Here is a 16,266-nt window from a genome sequence, read left to right on the forward strand (position 1 = left end):
TATTTCTTCACAGCAGTATGAAAAAGGACTAATACACTCTCTTTTGTTCTTTTTACACATTCTTCCTTGGCAATACCATCTACTTTCATGGCTTTAATTATTATGTTTCAGTAGATAATTTTTACATCATTGCCAGTGGTGACCTCTCCCGAACTCTAGAGTGCTGTTTTCAGAGGCCCATTGGACATTTTTATCTGGTTGTCTTCTCTACCTCAAACTCTGCTTAATTTTTTAGCAACCCTTTTTCCTTCTTCAAACCATTTTCCCTCACCTCAGTTTCTGTATAACCTATTTTCTGATCTGTAGAATTCCGGTTAATTTTGGTTTTGCTCTGGCTGCAAATTGTGAAAACAAGACATGCACATACAAACAGAAATAAGACACTGCATTTCATGTATACTTTAGGAATTTAGCATTAGGGTGAATAAATATTTTATTACTACTGTGGTATTCAAGATTGCCCTATACTGGTCTAGAAAGAAAATGGCAAGAGTAAGAGTTTACTAGTGGCTAGCTGCTGTCAGAAAGTGAGGTCAGACTCCCTCCTACTCTTTGCCTTGGATCTTTCACCTCTTTGCTCCATTCCAATGAACTTTTCTTCTATATGGTCTATCTTTTTGAAAGTGTCACCTCTTCTTTCACTTCCAGAATGCAGAGGATTCCAGAGTGCCTTTTCTACTTTTTAATTTTTTAAATTCCCCCAATTTGTGTGTGTCAACCGTTTAGTGAACTTTTCCACTTGAAAAAATGCAGTAGAAAACCAGACACCATGTTTCACTATCTCAGTTAATAGTCACAGTTACAGCAGCTACAACTCAGGATACAATATCACCAGTGCTGCTCAAAGTCAGTTTATACTGAAATTAAGCTCTTTACATCAAGTAAATCACTGTCCACAACCACTGGCTAGTTTACATATGAACTAAAAATTCTAGATTTGGAGAGAAATGAATGCTGCTCTGATCGTCTGCTCTGCTGCTTCTGTTCCCCAATTCATGCTTAGAAACCTTTTGTGTTACTCTTGGTTTTATCAGTTTGCTTGTCTGTGGGAGTTTGGGCCTGCTGACCCTGCCCACTGGAAGAGGCTGCTTGCTGTGCTACTTTTTGCTTTTACATTATCCAATCAAATGTGTAGTCATATTGGTGGTTCAGGGTCCTGAAAAGAATGAGGAATAGCTGCTTCAGATGGGAGCTATAGTTGCTATCTGAGTTGAAGTACGTGAAGTCTGCAGGAAACCCCTTACATAAAACTGCAACAAGAGTGAACATCTTCTTTTCACTAATCTTTTTATATTTTTGTTTCTTTGTTGCAGACTTTAGCCCTTGCCTATTTTTAAAATTTTATAATTTTTAATTTTTATTTTTGTAAAGATGGTGTCCTGCTACGTTTTCCAGGCTGATCTCAAACTCCTGGGCTCAAGCGATCCTCTGACCTTAGCCTCCTACAGTGCAGAGATAACAAGCGTAAGCCACCTCGACCAGTCCCTTTTCTATTTTAGTTCTAGCCACCGAAGCTATAAAACGTCAATATGAATAGTCAAATTATGTAAGGAAGTGATTGAAATTTTAACTATATTACGAATATTAATTTGTATTTGAGTTTATAATGTACTATAATAAATAGTATTAATTTAAAATATGCTAATCTTTTCTTTTTGAGACAGAGTCTTGCTCTGTCGCCTAGGCTAGAGTGCAGTAGCGCAATCGCCGCTTACTACAAGCTCGGCCTCCTGGGTTCACGCCATTCTCCTGCCTTAGCCTCCTGAGTAGCTGGGACTACAGGTGCCCCCCACCATGCCCGGCTAATTTTCTTTTGTAGTTTTAGTAGAGACGGGGTTTCACCGTATTAGCCAGGATGGTCCCAATCTCCTGACCTTGTGATCCACCCGCCTTGGCCTCCCAAAGTGCTGGGATTATAGGCATGAGCCACCGTGCCTGGCTGCTAATCTTTTAATTAAACTTTTTTTGTGTGTGTGGAGATGGAGGTTTCACTATGTTGCCCAGGCTGGTCCTGACCTCTTGGCCTAAAGTGATCCTTCCATCTCAGTCTCAGAATTACAGACCTGAGCCCCCATGCCCAGCCCCTAATCATTTTTTCATTTTTCCAATGAATCCTTTTCTATTTAAGTTACTTTGAGTGAGTTTGTATTATTTACTACCAAGTCATCAAGGTATCACCAGTATATCATTTTCACATACCACATTAAAAAGAAATTTAAGTGGTCAACTGTCAAAAGCTGCTAAGGAGTTAGTTAACGTAAGAGCAGAAAAGGTTTCAATGAATGTAGTATCAGGGAATTAATTTCTGACCTTGACAAGAGAAGCCTCAGCTGAGTGGAAGAAAATTATTCCAAATGGATAGTACTGAGGGAAGCATGTGAGGTGAGGAAATAGAAAGTGGGACTATAGGCAACTCTTTCAAGAAATTTAATATAGACAACACTTTCAATAAGTTTAAAAACAAATGTATTTTCAATAGAGACAGGAGTTTTACTATGTTGCCCAGGCTGGTCTGGAACCCCTGGCCTCAAGCTGTCCTCTCACCTCAGCCTCCCAAAGTATTGAGATTACAGGTGTGAGACACTGGACCCAGCCCCAAGAAGTTTAATGGTGAAGAGAAACAGAGAAATAGGTCATTAGCTTCAAGATTATGTGAAGTTAAGAAGGATTTTGAGGAATGAGGTAGGGGTGGGGATTGTTTTCAAGAGAAACAGATACTTGAGGATATTTTGGGTGGATGAAAATGATCCAGTAGAGGGGGAAAAATGACAGTAGGTAGTTCTGATTTTAGTTCTTTAAGGAACGCACAGAAGAGCAGATAATTGCAAGGATGAAGCCTTTGATAAAAGTTACAGGGGTCAAGTGTCAGAGCAGTCAGGGAGGAGCAATCATATGGGTATGATTGCTCAAAGTCTGGTTGTTGTGGGTGCTGGATATTTTTTCCTAATACAAACCTGATAAAAGAAGAAGGGAGGAAGTTCAATGGAAATATTTATGTCAGAGAATGGGAAAGAAAACCCTTAGAAGATGGCACTATCATGACCAAATAAGTAGAAATGACTAAGCTACTTTAAGGGACTCCTTGCAATTATATTCTGTATCCTCTAAATGGACAGAGCTACTTATCTTTCAAGCATATAATGTAGCAATAACGACAATTGGTTGCTATTATTGAGCACCTTACTTACATACTTTTATAATTTTACAAGGTACCTGTGAAGCTAGAATTTCTTTCTTTCTTTCTTTCTTTTTTTTTTTGAGATGGAGTCTCACTCTGTTGCCCAGGCTGGAGTGCAGGGGCACAATCTCGGCTCACTGGAAGCTCCGCCTCACGGGTTCATGCCATTATCCTGCCTCAGCCTCCCGAGTAGCTGGGACTACAGGTGTCCGCCACCACGCCCAGCTAAGTTTTTGTATTTTTAGTAGAGATGGGGTCTCACCGTGTTAGCCAGGATGTTCTTGATCTCCTGACCTCATGATTCGCCTGCCTCGGCCTCTCAAAGTGCTGGGATTACAGGCATGACCCACTGCAGCTGGCCAGGGCTAGAAGTTTTAAATTACTTATTAGTTATACTTTATTTTATTTTTGAAAAACATTTATTTTCAATTCAGGGGTACATGTGCAGGTTTCTTACATAGGTAAACTTGTGTCATGGGGCTTTGTTTTACAGATTACTTCATCACTCAGGTATTAAGCTTTGTACCCATTAGTTATTTTTTCTGATCCTCTCCCTCCTCCCACCCTCCCCCCTCTGCTAGACCCCAGTTTCTGTTGTTCCCCTCTATGTGTCCATGTGTCCTCATCATTTAGCCTCCACTTACAAGTGAGAACATGCAGTATTTTGTTTTCCGTTCCTGTGTTAGTTTGTTAAGGATAATGGCCTCCAGTTCCATCCATGTTCCTGCAAAGGACATGATTTCATTCTTTTTTATGGGTGCATAGTATTCCATGGTACTTATGTACCACATTTTCTTTATCCAGTCTACCATTGATGGGTATTTAGGTTGATTCCATGTCTTTGCTATTGTGAATAGTGCTGCAATGAACATAGGCATGCATGTGTCTTTATCACAGAACGATTTATATTCTTTTGGGTATATACCTAGTAATGGGATTGCTGGGTTAAATGGTAGTTCTGATTTTCATTCTTTAAGGAATCACCACACTACTTTCCTACCAATAGTGCAAAAGTGTTCTCTTTTCTCCACAACCTCACCAGCACCTGTTATTTGTTTTTTTGACTCTTTAGTAATAGCCATTCTGACTCATGCGAGATGGTATCTAATTGTAGTTTTGATTTGCGTTTCTCTAATAGTCAGTGATATTGAGCTTTTTTGCATATGCTTGTTGGCCTCATGTATGTCTTCTTTTGAAAAGTGTCTGTTCATGTCTTTTGCCCACTTTTTAATGGGATTGTTTTTTTCTTACAATTTTGTTTCAGTTCCTTTACAGATGCTGGATATTAGACCTTTGTTGGATACATAGTTTGCAGAAATTTTCTTCCATTCTGTAGGTTGTCTGTTGATAGTCTGTTTATTCTGTTGATAGTTCTTTTTGCTGTGCAAAAGCCCTTAGTTTAATTAGATCCTGCTTGTCAATTTTGGCTTTTGTTGTAATTGCTTTTTGTATCTTTGTCATGAAATCTTTTCATGTTCCTATGTCCAGACTGGTATTGCCTAGGTTGTCTTTCAGGGATTTTATAGGTTTGCACTTTACATTTAAGTCTTTAATCCATCTTGAGTTGATTTTTGTATATGGTGTAAAGAGGGGGTCCAGTTTCAATCTTATATCTATGGCTAGCCAATTATCCTAGCACCATTTATTGAATAGGGAGTCCTTTCCCCACTGTTTGTTTTTGTTGACTTTGTCAAAGATCAGGTAGCTGTAGGTGTGTGGCTTTGTTTCTGAGCTCTCTATTCTGTTCCATTGGTATATGCGTCTGTTTTTATACTAGTACCAGGCTGTTTGGTTATAGAAGCCCTATAGTATAGTTTGAAGTTGGGTAGTGTGATGCCTCCAGCTTTGTTCTTTCTGCTTGGGATTTCCTTGGCTATTTAGGCTCTTTTGGCGTCATATAAATTTAAAAATAAAAAGTATTATTTTTGGAGATGGAGGCTCACTCTGTCACCCAGGCTAGAGTGCGGTGGTGCAGTCTTGGCTCACTGCAAACTCCCCCTCCTGGGTTCAAACAATTTACCTACCTCAGTCTCCCAAGTAGCTAGGACTACAGGTGTGTGCTACCACACCTGGCTAATTTTTGTATTTTTAGTAGAGATGGGATTTCACCATGTTGGCCAGGCTGGTCTCGAACTCTTGACCTCAAGTTATCCATCCACCTCGGCCTCCCAAAATGCTGGGATTACAGGCATGAACCACCGTGCCTGGCTGTTATGGGAAGACAGGGATCCCGAATGGAGGGACAGGCTGGAGCCATGGCAGCGGAACATAAATTGGGAAGATTTCATCTTACCATGGACTTTTATCAGTTCTCAAATGATACTTTTATACTTTCTTATGCCTGTCTTTAATCTTTTAATCCTGTTATTTTCATAAACTGAGGATGTACATCACCTCAGGACCACTGTGATAACTGTGTTAACTGTACAAATTTATTGTAAAACATGTGTGTTTGAACAATATGAAATCAGTGCACCTTGAAAAAGAATAGAATAATAGTGATTTTTAGGGAACAAGAGAAGACAACCATAAAGTCTGACTGCCTGCGGGGTAGGGCAAAAAGAGCCATATTTTCTTCTTGCAGAGAGCCTATAAACGGACATGCAAGTAGGAAACATATCGCTAAATTATTTTCCTAGCAAGGAATATTACTATTAATACCCTGGGAAAAGAATGCGTTCCTTGGGGGAGATCTATAAACGGCCAGTCTGGGAATGTCTGTCTTGTACAGTTGAGATAAGGACTGAGATAAGCCCTGGTCTCCTGAAGAAACCTCAGGCTTACTAGGGTTGGGAAAACTCAGCCCTGGGAAATTTGTGGTCAGACCGGTTCTCTGCTCTTGAACCCTGTTTTCTGTTGTTTAAAATGTTTATCAAGACAATACATGCACCGCTGAACATAGACCCTTATCAGTGGTTCTGCTTTTGCCCTTCGCCTCGTGATCTTTGTTGAACCCTTATCAGTGGTTCTGCTTTTTGCCCTTTGAAGCATGTGATCTTTATACCTACTCCCTGTTCTTACATCCCCTCCCCTTTTGAAACCCTTAATAAAAACTTGCTGGTCTGAGACTCAGGCAGGCATCACAGTCCTACCAATATGTGATGTCACCCCTGGTGGCCCAGCTGTAAAATTCTTCTCTTTGTACTGTCTCTCTTTATTTCTCAGCTGACTGACACTTATGGAAAATAGAACCTATGTTGAAATATTGGCGGGGGGGTGCTCCCAATACCGGGCCTCTTTTTTGGTTCCATATGAATTTTAAGGTAGTGTTTTTTCTAGTTCTGTGAAGAATGTCAGTGGTAGTTTAATAAGTATAGCATTGAATCTATAAATTTCTTTGGGAAATATGGCCATTTTAACAATATTGATTTTTCCTATCCATGAACATAAAATTGTCTTCATTTTTTGTGTCATCTCTGATTTCTTTGAGCAGTTTTTTGTAGTTCTCTTTGTAGAGAGGTGAAAGCACCTCCATAGTTAACTGTATTCTTAGGTATTCTTTTTTTGTGGCAGCTGTGAATGAGATTGTATTCCTAGTTTGGCTCTTTGCTCGACTGTTGTTGGTAAATAGGAATGCTAGTAATTTTTGTACATTGCTTTTGTATCCTGAGGCTTTGTTGTTAATCATCTTAAGGAGCTTTTGGGCCAAGACTATAGGGTTTTCTAGATACAGGATCATGTTGTCTGCAAACAGAGATGGTTTGACTTCCTCTCTTTTGGCTTGGATGCTCTTTATTTCTTTCTCTTGCCTGACTGCATTGGCCAGGACTCCTATGTTGAACAGGAATAGTAAGAAGAGGACATCCTTGTCTTGTGCTGGTTTTCAAGGGGAATGCTCCAAGCTTTTGCCCATTCAATATGATGTTGGCTGTGGGTTTGTCATATATGGCAAACAATTTGAGGTATGTTCCTTCAACACCTAGTTTATTGAGAGTGTTTAACATGAAGCAGTGTTTAATTTTATTGAAAGTCTTTTCTGCATCTATTAAGATAATCTGTGGTTTTTGTCTTTAGTTCTGTTTATGCAATGAATCACATTTATTGATTTGCATATGTTGAGCCAACCTTACATCCCAGGGGTAAAGCTTACTTTATTGTGGTGGATAAGCTTTTTGATGTGCTTTTGGATTTGGTTGCCAGTATATTGTTGAAGATTTTTGCATTGATGTTCATCAAGGATATTGGCCTGAAATTTTCTTTTTTTGTTGTGTGTCTGCCAGGTTTTGGTATCAGGATGATGCTGGCCTCATAAAATGAGTTAGGGAGGAGTTCATCTTCCTCAATTTTTTGGGGTGGTTTCAGTAGGAATGGTACTAGCTTTTCTTTGTATATCTGGTAGAATTCAGCTGTAAATCTGTCTGGCTCTGGGCTTATTTTTTTTGGATGGTAGGCTATTTATTACTGCCTCAATTTCAGAACTCATTATTGGTCTGTGTTATGGTTAATGTTAAAGGTCAACTTGATTGCTTTGAAAGATGCAAAGTAGTGTTCCCAGGTATGTCTGTGAGTGTGTTGCCAAAAAAGTTTGATTCAGTGGACTGGGAGAGGCAGACCCACCTCAATGTGGGTCAGCACCATTCAATCAACTACCAGGGCAGCTAGAATAAACTAGGCAGCAGAAGATGGGAGACGCTGACTTGCTGAGTCTTACAGCCTTCATCTTTTTCCCGTGCTGCATGCTTCCTGCCCTCAAACATCAGACTAAGTTCTTCAGCTTTTGGACTCTTGGACCACATCAGTGATTTGCCAGGGGCTCATGGGCATTTGGCCACAGACTGAAGGCTGCATTGTTAGCTTCCCTAATTTTAAGATTTTAGTACTTTTACTGGCTTCCTTGCTCCTCAGCTTGCAGATGGCATATTGTGGGACTTCACCTTGGGATTGTGCGAGTCAGTACTCCTTAATAAACTCCCCTTCATACATACATCTATCCTATTAGTTCTGTCCCTCTAGAGAACCCTGACTAATAGTCTGTTCAGGGATTCAAGTTCTTCCTGATTCAGTCTTGGGAGGATGTATGTTTCCAGGAATATATCCATTTCTTCCAGATTTTCTAGTTTATGTGCATAGAGGTGTTCATAATATTCACTGATGGTTATTTGTATTTCTGTGGGGTCCAGTGGTAATATCCCTTTATCATTTCTGATTGTGTTTATTTGAATCTTCTCTCTTTTCTTCTTTATTAGTCTAGCTAGTGGTATATTTTATTATTTTTTTCAGAAGACCAGCTCCTGGATTTGTTGATCTGTTGAATGGTTTTTGGTGTCTCTATTCCCTTCAGTTCAGCTCTGATTTTGGTTATTTCATGTCTTCTGTTGGCATTGGGATTTGTTTGCTCTTGGTTCTCTATTTCTTTTAGTTGGGATGTTAAGTTGTTAAATTGAGATCTTCCTAATTTTTTGATGTGGGCATTTAGTGCTATAAATTTCCTTCTTAACACTGCCTTAGCTGTATCCCAGAGATTCTGGTACACTGTATCTTTGTTCTCATTCGTTTCAAAGAACTTCTTGATTTCTGCCTTAATTTCATTATTTACCCCCAAATCATTCAGGAACAGGTTATTTAATTTCCATGGAGTTATATGGTTTTGAGTGAATTTCTTAGTCTTGACTTCTAATTTGATTGTGCTGTGGTCTGAGAGTGGTTGTTATCAGTTCTTTTGCATTTGCTGAGCAAAGTTTTGTATTTGATTATGTAATCAGTTTTAGAGTATGTGCCATGTGGTGGTGAGAAGAATGTATATGTCGTTGCTTTTGGGTGGAGAGCTCTGTAGGTATCTATCAGATCCATTTGATCCAGTGCTGAGTTCAGGTCCTGAATGTCTTTGTTAATTTTCTGCCTCAATGATCTGACTAATATTGTCAGTAGGATGTTAAAGTCTCCCACTGTTATTGTTTGAGAGTCTAAGTCTCCTTGGAGATCTCTAAAAACTTGCTTTATGAATCTAGGTGCTCCTATGTTGGGTGTATATATATTTAGGATAGATAGGTCTTCTTGTTGAATTGAACCCTTACCATTATGTAATGCCCTTCTTTGTCTTTTTTGATCTTTGTTGGTTTAAAGTCTGTTTCGTCAGCAATTAGGAATGCAACTCCTGCTTACTTCTGTTTTTCATTTTTTTGGTAGATTTTTCTCCATTGCTTTATTTTGAGCCTGCAAGTGTCATTGCATGTGAGATGGGTCTCTTGAAGGCACCATACTAATGGTCTTTGTTTTTTTATCCAGATTGCACTCTGTGCCTTTTCACTGGGGGCATTTAGCTCACTTACATTCAGCTTTAGTATTGATATGTGTAGATTTGATCCTGTCATCATGATGTTAGCTGGTTATTTTGCAGACTTGTTTATGTGGTTGTTTTATAGTGTCACTGGCCTATAACACACTATGTGTGTTTTTGTAGTAGCTGATAATGATCTTTCCTTTCCATATTTAGTGTTTCCTTCAGGAGCTCTTGTAAGGCAGGTCTGGTGGTAACAAATTCCCTCAGCATTTCTTGTCTGAAAGCAATCTTATTTCTCCTCTGCTTATGAAGCTTAGTTTGGCTGAATATGAAATTTTGGGTTGAAATTTCTTTTCTTTAAGAATTAAGGCTGAATATTGGCCTCCAATCTCTTCTGGCTTATAGAGTTTCTGCTGAGAGGTCCTCTGTTAGTATAATGGGCTTCCCTTCATAGGTGACCTAACCTTTCTAACTGCCTTTAACATTTTTTCTTTCATTTCAACCTCGGATAATCTGATGGTTACCTATCTTGGGGATGATCTTCTTGTGAATTATCTTACTGGAGTTTTCTGCATTTCCTGAATTTGAATGTTGGCCTTTCTGGCTAGGCTGGGAAAGTTCTCATGGATAATGTCCTGATGTATGTTTTTCAAATTGGTGCTATTCTCCTCATCTCTTTCAGGTATACCTGTCATTCATAGATTTGTTCTCTTAACATAGTCCCATATTGCTTAAAGGTTTTGTTATTTTCTTTTCATTCTTTTTTCTCTATTCTTGTCTGCCTGTTTTATTTCGGAAAGACAGTCTTCAAGCTCTGAGATTGCTTGTTCTATTCTACTATTAATACTTGTGATTGCACTCCAAAATTCTTGTAGTGTGTTTTTCAGCTCTATCAGGTTAGTAATATTCTTTTCTATACTGGCTATATTGTTTGTCAGCTCCTGTATTGTTTTACTGTGATTTTTAGCTTCTTTGGATTGGGTTTCAATGTACTTCTGCATCTCAATGATCTTTGTTTTTAGCCATATTCTGAATTATATTTCTGTCATTTTAGCCATCTCAGCCTGGTTCAGAACCCCTCCTGGAGAGGTGGTATGGTCATTTAGAAGAAAGAAGGCACTCTGGCCTTTTGAGTTGTCAGAGTTCTTGCGTTGGTTCTTTCTCATCTTTTTGGTTGAAAATTTCTTCAATCTTTTAAGTTGCTAACCTTTGGATTTTTTTCCCTTTTATCCTATTCAATCATCTTGAGGGTTTGATTGTGATATAAGGTGGATTCCGCTGACTGGTTTCATTTCTGGAAGATTTTAGGAGACCATTGGTCAGCTCTTAACTCCTAGACTGCATGCTTTAACTAAGGGGGACTTGTATTGAGGCTCAGTGTTGTTCTCTGTCTCCTCGAGATTAGAAATCCACTGTGCTGTAGGAGGAGGCCCAAGGTGCTCCCAGACTGCTGGTCACTACACTCTGATTGGTGGTGTCAGTCAAAGCATTTCATAGTGCAGTGGCAGCATGATTCATTCTCATCTGCATGTGCCAGCAGCAGCGCTGTGGGGCATATGTTCCATCAGCTGTAGCAGGGTGCTAGTGGGTGCTGGGATGCCGGCCTCCATGGGGGCACACCACAGTGGCAGAGGCAACACACATGCTAGAATTTTAACCATTTTATTATTGTGGAAATTGGCCTAAATAAGTTAATTCTTCCAAGATCACAGTTAGGGATAGACGGGGATAAAATTCAGATATCTAGTCTTTCTCAAATTTCATCATTCCCTACTCATACCACTAAGCTGTGCTTTCTCCATAATGTGCGTTCTTGTTACTGACAGTGTCACACCATGGAATCCTTGGGGACAGTGATGGGTAAGGAGAAAAGACGCTATGGGGACGCTTATACAAAGGCAAACCTCCACAGTTACACAGAGAACACAGTGAACCTATAGGTGCATTCAGTTAATTGAATGTCTTCATCGTGTCTCTGAATATGATGCTGACATTGTATTGTTTGGATCTCTCTGGAAAGCAAAAATTTTCTTGCTTGGTTCACACCCAATCACAATATTAAAGGCAGATAAGTTGTTTTTCTGTGGTCCACTTTGTTCTCAAATCCTAGTTTTCAAAATCCTTTTACTATATCCAGATTTCACAAAACTTGTTATTTGTTTAATGCAACAAAAGGAAATGAAATTCCTGTGTCTCCAAAATGCCACAGGTCCAAATTTGTATCTCATGTGTTTTTGACCATCTTAACCACTAGAGGGGAGTATGAGTCCACCCATTAAACTGAACCACAGAAACATTTACTTTTAACAGGTGTTTGGTATGAAATGCTTGGTCTCAGACTTCCTAAAATAATTTCAAAAATTATGAATCCCATGAAACAGTTTAAGTTGATATCTAAAATTGTTCAAGATAAGACATAATTTTTGTGTGTTATAATAAAGCATATCATTTCTAGTGCATTTTAAATATTGGAATTTGTGATGGTTAATACTGTCAACTTGATTGGCTTGAAGGATGCAAAGTGTTGTTCCTGGCTGTGTCTGTGAGGGTGCTGCCAAAGGAGATTACCATTTGAGTCAGTGGGCTAGGAGAGGCAGACCTACCCTCAATCCGGATGGGCACAATCTAATCAGCTGCCAGAGCAGCCAGAAAAAAAGCAGGCAGAAGTACATGGGAAGACTAGACTGGCTTAGCCTCCCAGCCTCTATCTTTCTCCCGTGGTGCTGGATGCTTCCTTCTCTTGAACATTGGACTGCAAGTGCTTCAGCTTTGGGAGTTGGACTGACTTCCTTGCTCCTCAGCTTGCAGATGGCCTATTGTGGGACCTTGTGATCATATAAGTCAGTACTCCTTAATAAACTTCCTTTTATATATACATCTATGCTATTGGTTCTGTACCTCTAGAGAACCCTAATACAGCATTTTAAAATAAAATAGTACATTTTTCATGTATCTGAAGGAATCTAAATAACTTAGCGGTTTTATAGTCATCACTATCCGTTTAAAAATTATATGGTGTGGTGTTGGGGAGGGACTTGTGATTTCTGTGGGTGGTGCCCCTCTCCCAGCCCTGCCTAGACTCATCCTTGTATTCAAATAAAGAAGTCGTTTTTTAATTGATAGATAAGTTCTCTCTCTCTCTGTCTCTCTCTCTCTCTATATATATATATGGATATTTATATATAAATGATTTAAAACATACTTTTAAAACATACTTTTAAAAGTAACTAGTTAAAACTATTAACTATTTAAAACATACTTTTCTGTTTTTATTGAAATTAATCATTCACGTAATATAAAGACAGAAATACCTCCACAAAGCTTTTATGAAAAAGAGCAGTCCCTTGCCTCCCCCAACTCACCCCCAGCATTGTCTACTTCCCTTCTTAACTCTCTTGATTGATTCTTGTGGTTGTAACTGACTTAAATCTCTATAAAAGGTGTGTATTTCTACTTCTCAATATTACCGTTTTCAGCATTAACTATTAACTTTCTGTTATGAAAGGATTTAGTTCAATTTTATCTCCAGCTTCCCCCCAACAGCATTCACATACCGCATCTTTCCGGTATAGATATAACTTTAATAAGAACAATGTTCTGGCAGGCATAGTGGTTCATGCCTAATCCCAGCACTTTAGGATGCTGAGGCAGGAGGATCACTTGAACCCAGGAGTTGGAAACCAGCCTGAGCAACATGATGAGACCCCGTCTCTACAAAAAATACAAACTTTAACTGGATGTGCAATTGCACGCACCTGTAGTCCCAGCTACTAGGAAGGCTGAGGTGTGAGGATTGCTTGACCCTAGAAGGCGGAGGTTGCAGTGAGCCGAGATCATGCAACTACACTCTAGCCTGGGAGACAGAGTGAGACTGTCTAAAAAAAAAAAGAGAAATGTTCAGTGTTGACATTATGATGACCATGTAAACAGTTTGTTGATGAACCATGCAGTATATTGTGGTTACTCTTTTTGTTTTTGCTAGCACAATATTTTATCTTCCTTGGAATTTTTAAATGTCTTGTCAATTTACTTGTTCTTTTTATGTACTTAATTTAGTCCCAAACTCTCCCTTAATTGTGTAAATCTTCAGTTATGATGTTCAAACACATTAGATACTCTATCAACTTCATCTCTTTCAGAAGTCTCTTCCAAAACTTTCTAACCTTTCCCCTTCAGGACTGGTGTGCTTCTACCCTGCTGTAACTATAGCCTTGGGATTTTTCTTCATTCCATAAATAGGGGTTCTCTTGGCCTCCCTCCTGTGTTGTATTCCCTGGATCCTGGATCTCCTATTTTCCTCTTTGGTTTTTCTCTTATTTTGTGGAGTGTGTTCTCCAGTAGCATTCTAAGAAAGGATAAACAGGAATTAAGTTTTTGAGAGTCTATTTCTAAAAATGTGGTTTTTTTCTAATCTCCCACTTAATTGATAATTGGGCAGACTTTAAAATTCTAGGTTGGAAATAATTTTTCTTTTTTTCTAATCAATGTGCAGTTTTCATGAAGGTAGTAGTGAGGTTCCATATCCAGGCAGTTTTTATCTTGTGATTATTTCAATTGAGCTAGAACATTACATTTGTGCATCACTGAGAATGGGAGCAACTATTTGATAACCATCAGTTTTCCATGTTTGTGTTGAAAATGAACCTAAAGTTAAAGAGTGATTGCTCACTGATAATGACTTTAGTTACTTTCTTGGACACGGTGTGGATGAGTTATCACATTAAAATAACAACAGCCACCAAAGCAACCTATAAGGTTGGATTGGGCACAGTGGCTCATGCCTATAATCCCAGCACTTTGGGAGACCAAGACGAGAGGATTGCTTGAGCCCAAGAATTCGAGAACAGCCTGGGCACCGTGGCAAGACAGAAATACTCTTTATAAAACACTCTCTAAACAAAATTTTAAAATTAGATTGGCCTGGTGGTGCATGCCTGTAGTCCCAGCTACTCGGGACACTGAGGCAGGAGGATTGCTTGAGTCCAGGAGTTCAAGGCTGCAGAAGGTATGATTGTGCTACTGCATTCCAGCCTGGGTGACAGAGCGAGACCCCAACTAAAAACAAAAAGGAACCTATAAGGTTGATTGCTTTGACATATGAGGTTAAACTTGTAGGTTTCGTGTAGTTCTGGATAATTTCTTCATGTTCTGTTTCAGCATTTGTGGGGTTGGGTACTTAAAGTCTGTACAATAATATATCATTGATTTAATTCTCTGAAAAATGAAAAAATATTAAGTGCTTAAAAAGAGTAACACTCAGCAATGGAATAATTTGAGCCACAATTTTGTCTTCTGATGAAAATTTATATCTTATTTTCAACTTATAAACTTGTGAGATTTTGGTCTTGAAGTATTAGATTCTGGCTATTCGCTAGAGTAACAAAACATGAAACTAAAAATATCATCTTTCCTGGCATTTTCAGCATCATGATGAAGTGTTTTAATTTCATCTCTCCTTTCCAAAAGTCATGTGAGCAACTTTCCTTTCAAAATCTCAGTAACTGTAGTATGAAAAAGCACAGTCATTTACTTACTCATTATTCCTTCATATAACATGAAGGAGTTATAGTAATTACCACAATTTAATTATCTTAATAATTTTTACAATTTCACCTAGTGCTGAATCATTCATGGTAAGGTGTCATATTTTTCTTCATAACTCTTTTCTGTGAATAAAGTAGTATATACATTGGCATTAATGTATAAACTATTTCATTTACAATTTACCTCTTTTCTTTCCTGCATATTCAATTGGAGCATATAAGTCGCCCATTTGTATCCTATGTCAGGGGCTGGTAAACGTTTTTGGCAAAAAGCCAGGGAGTTAATATTTGAGGCTTTGTAGGCCCCATGGCCTCAGTTGAAACTACTTGGCCATTGTACCATAAAAGCAGCCATAAACAATACATAAACAAACAAATGTGCCTGTGTTTAAAAAAATAGCATTGTATTTATGGATAATGAAATATTAATTTCACAAAATTTTCATATATAAGGGAATATTGCTTTTTATTTTTAAAACCCTTTAAAAATATAAGTCTGTTCTTAGCTGGAGGGCTAATAGGTGGTGGGCCAGATTTGATCTGTGGGCCATAGTTTGTCAACTCCTGGCCTATATCTGTTCTCATGTAGTCTGGGTTTTCAGTGATAAACAAAACAAATAAAAATAATCAAATACGTTATATGTATTACATATATGCCTAAATCTAAATCATACATTTACCATTGGTAGTAATTTAACAGTAAAGTGAATGATCTGCTAACACGAAGAAAATTATTGCTGTTACACTTTTATACCGCTTATATTATATCTAACAGTGTCATTTGAAAAATGAATTTTACCAGTAACTTAATTTTTTTTTTATTTGTTCACTGGCAGGCGGATATGATTTTTTGTTGTTGTTGTTATGGTAGCCTGAACAGACTAAGACATTGATATATTTTAATATTTCTATGTTTCTATTTATTTTTTTACAGTTCATGTAAGGCATTCAGAAAGAAAAGCCAGCATAAACATGAGAAGGAACCCACTCTTGTCAGAAAAATCCTTGGTGGGAGCAAAACTGGAATTTTGAAACTTGGGAAGATAAAATACCTAGAAGTTTTAAAAAACAAGGCCCTCAGTGACACAGGTGACCTTATACACAACTCAGTGCAAGATTTCTAAGATGCAAAATGAGGCTGGAAAGAAGGCAAGTGACATCAGGGAGAAACTAATATGTCAGGCTATGGAGTTTAGTGCATAATATATTTTTTCTTTTTTTAATTATTTCAATAGTTTTTTGGGGGAGCAGGTGGGGTCCAGTTGCATGGATAAGTTTTTTAGTGGTGATTTTTGAGATTCTGGTGCACCCATCATCCAAGCAAT

Source organism: Macaca thibetana, chromosome 6 (genome assembly GCF_024542745.1).
Source record: "Macaca thibetana thibetana isolate TM-01 chromosome 6, ASM2454274v1, whole genome shotgun sequence".
NCBI classification, from domain to species: Eukaryota; Metazoa; Chordata; class Mammalia; order Primates; family Cercopithecidae; genus Macaca; species Macaca thibetana.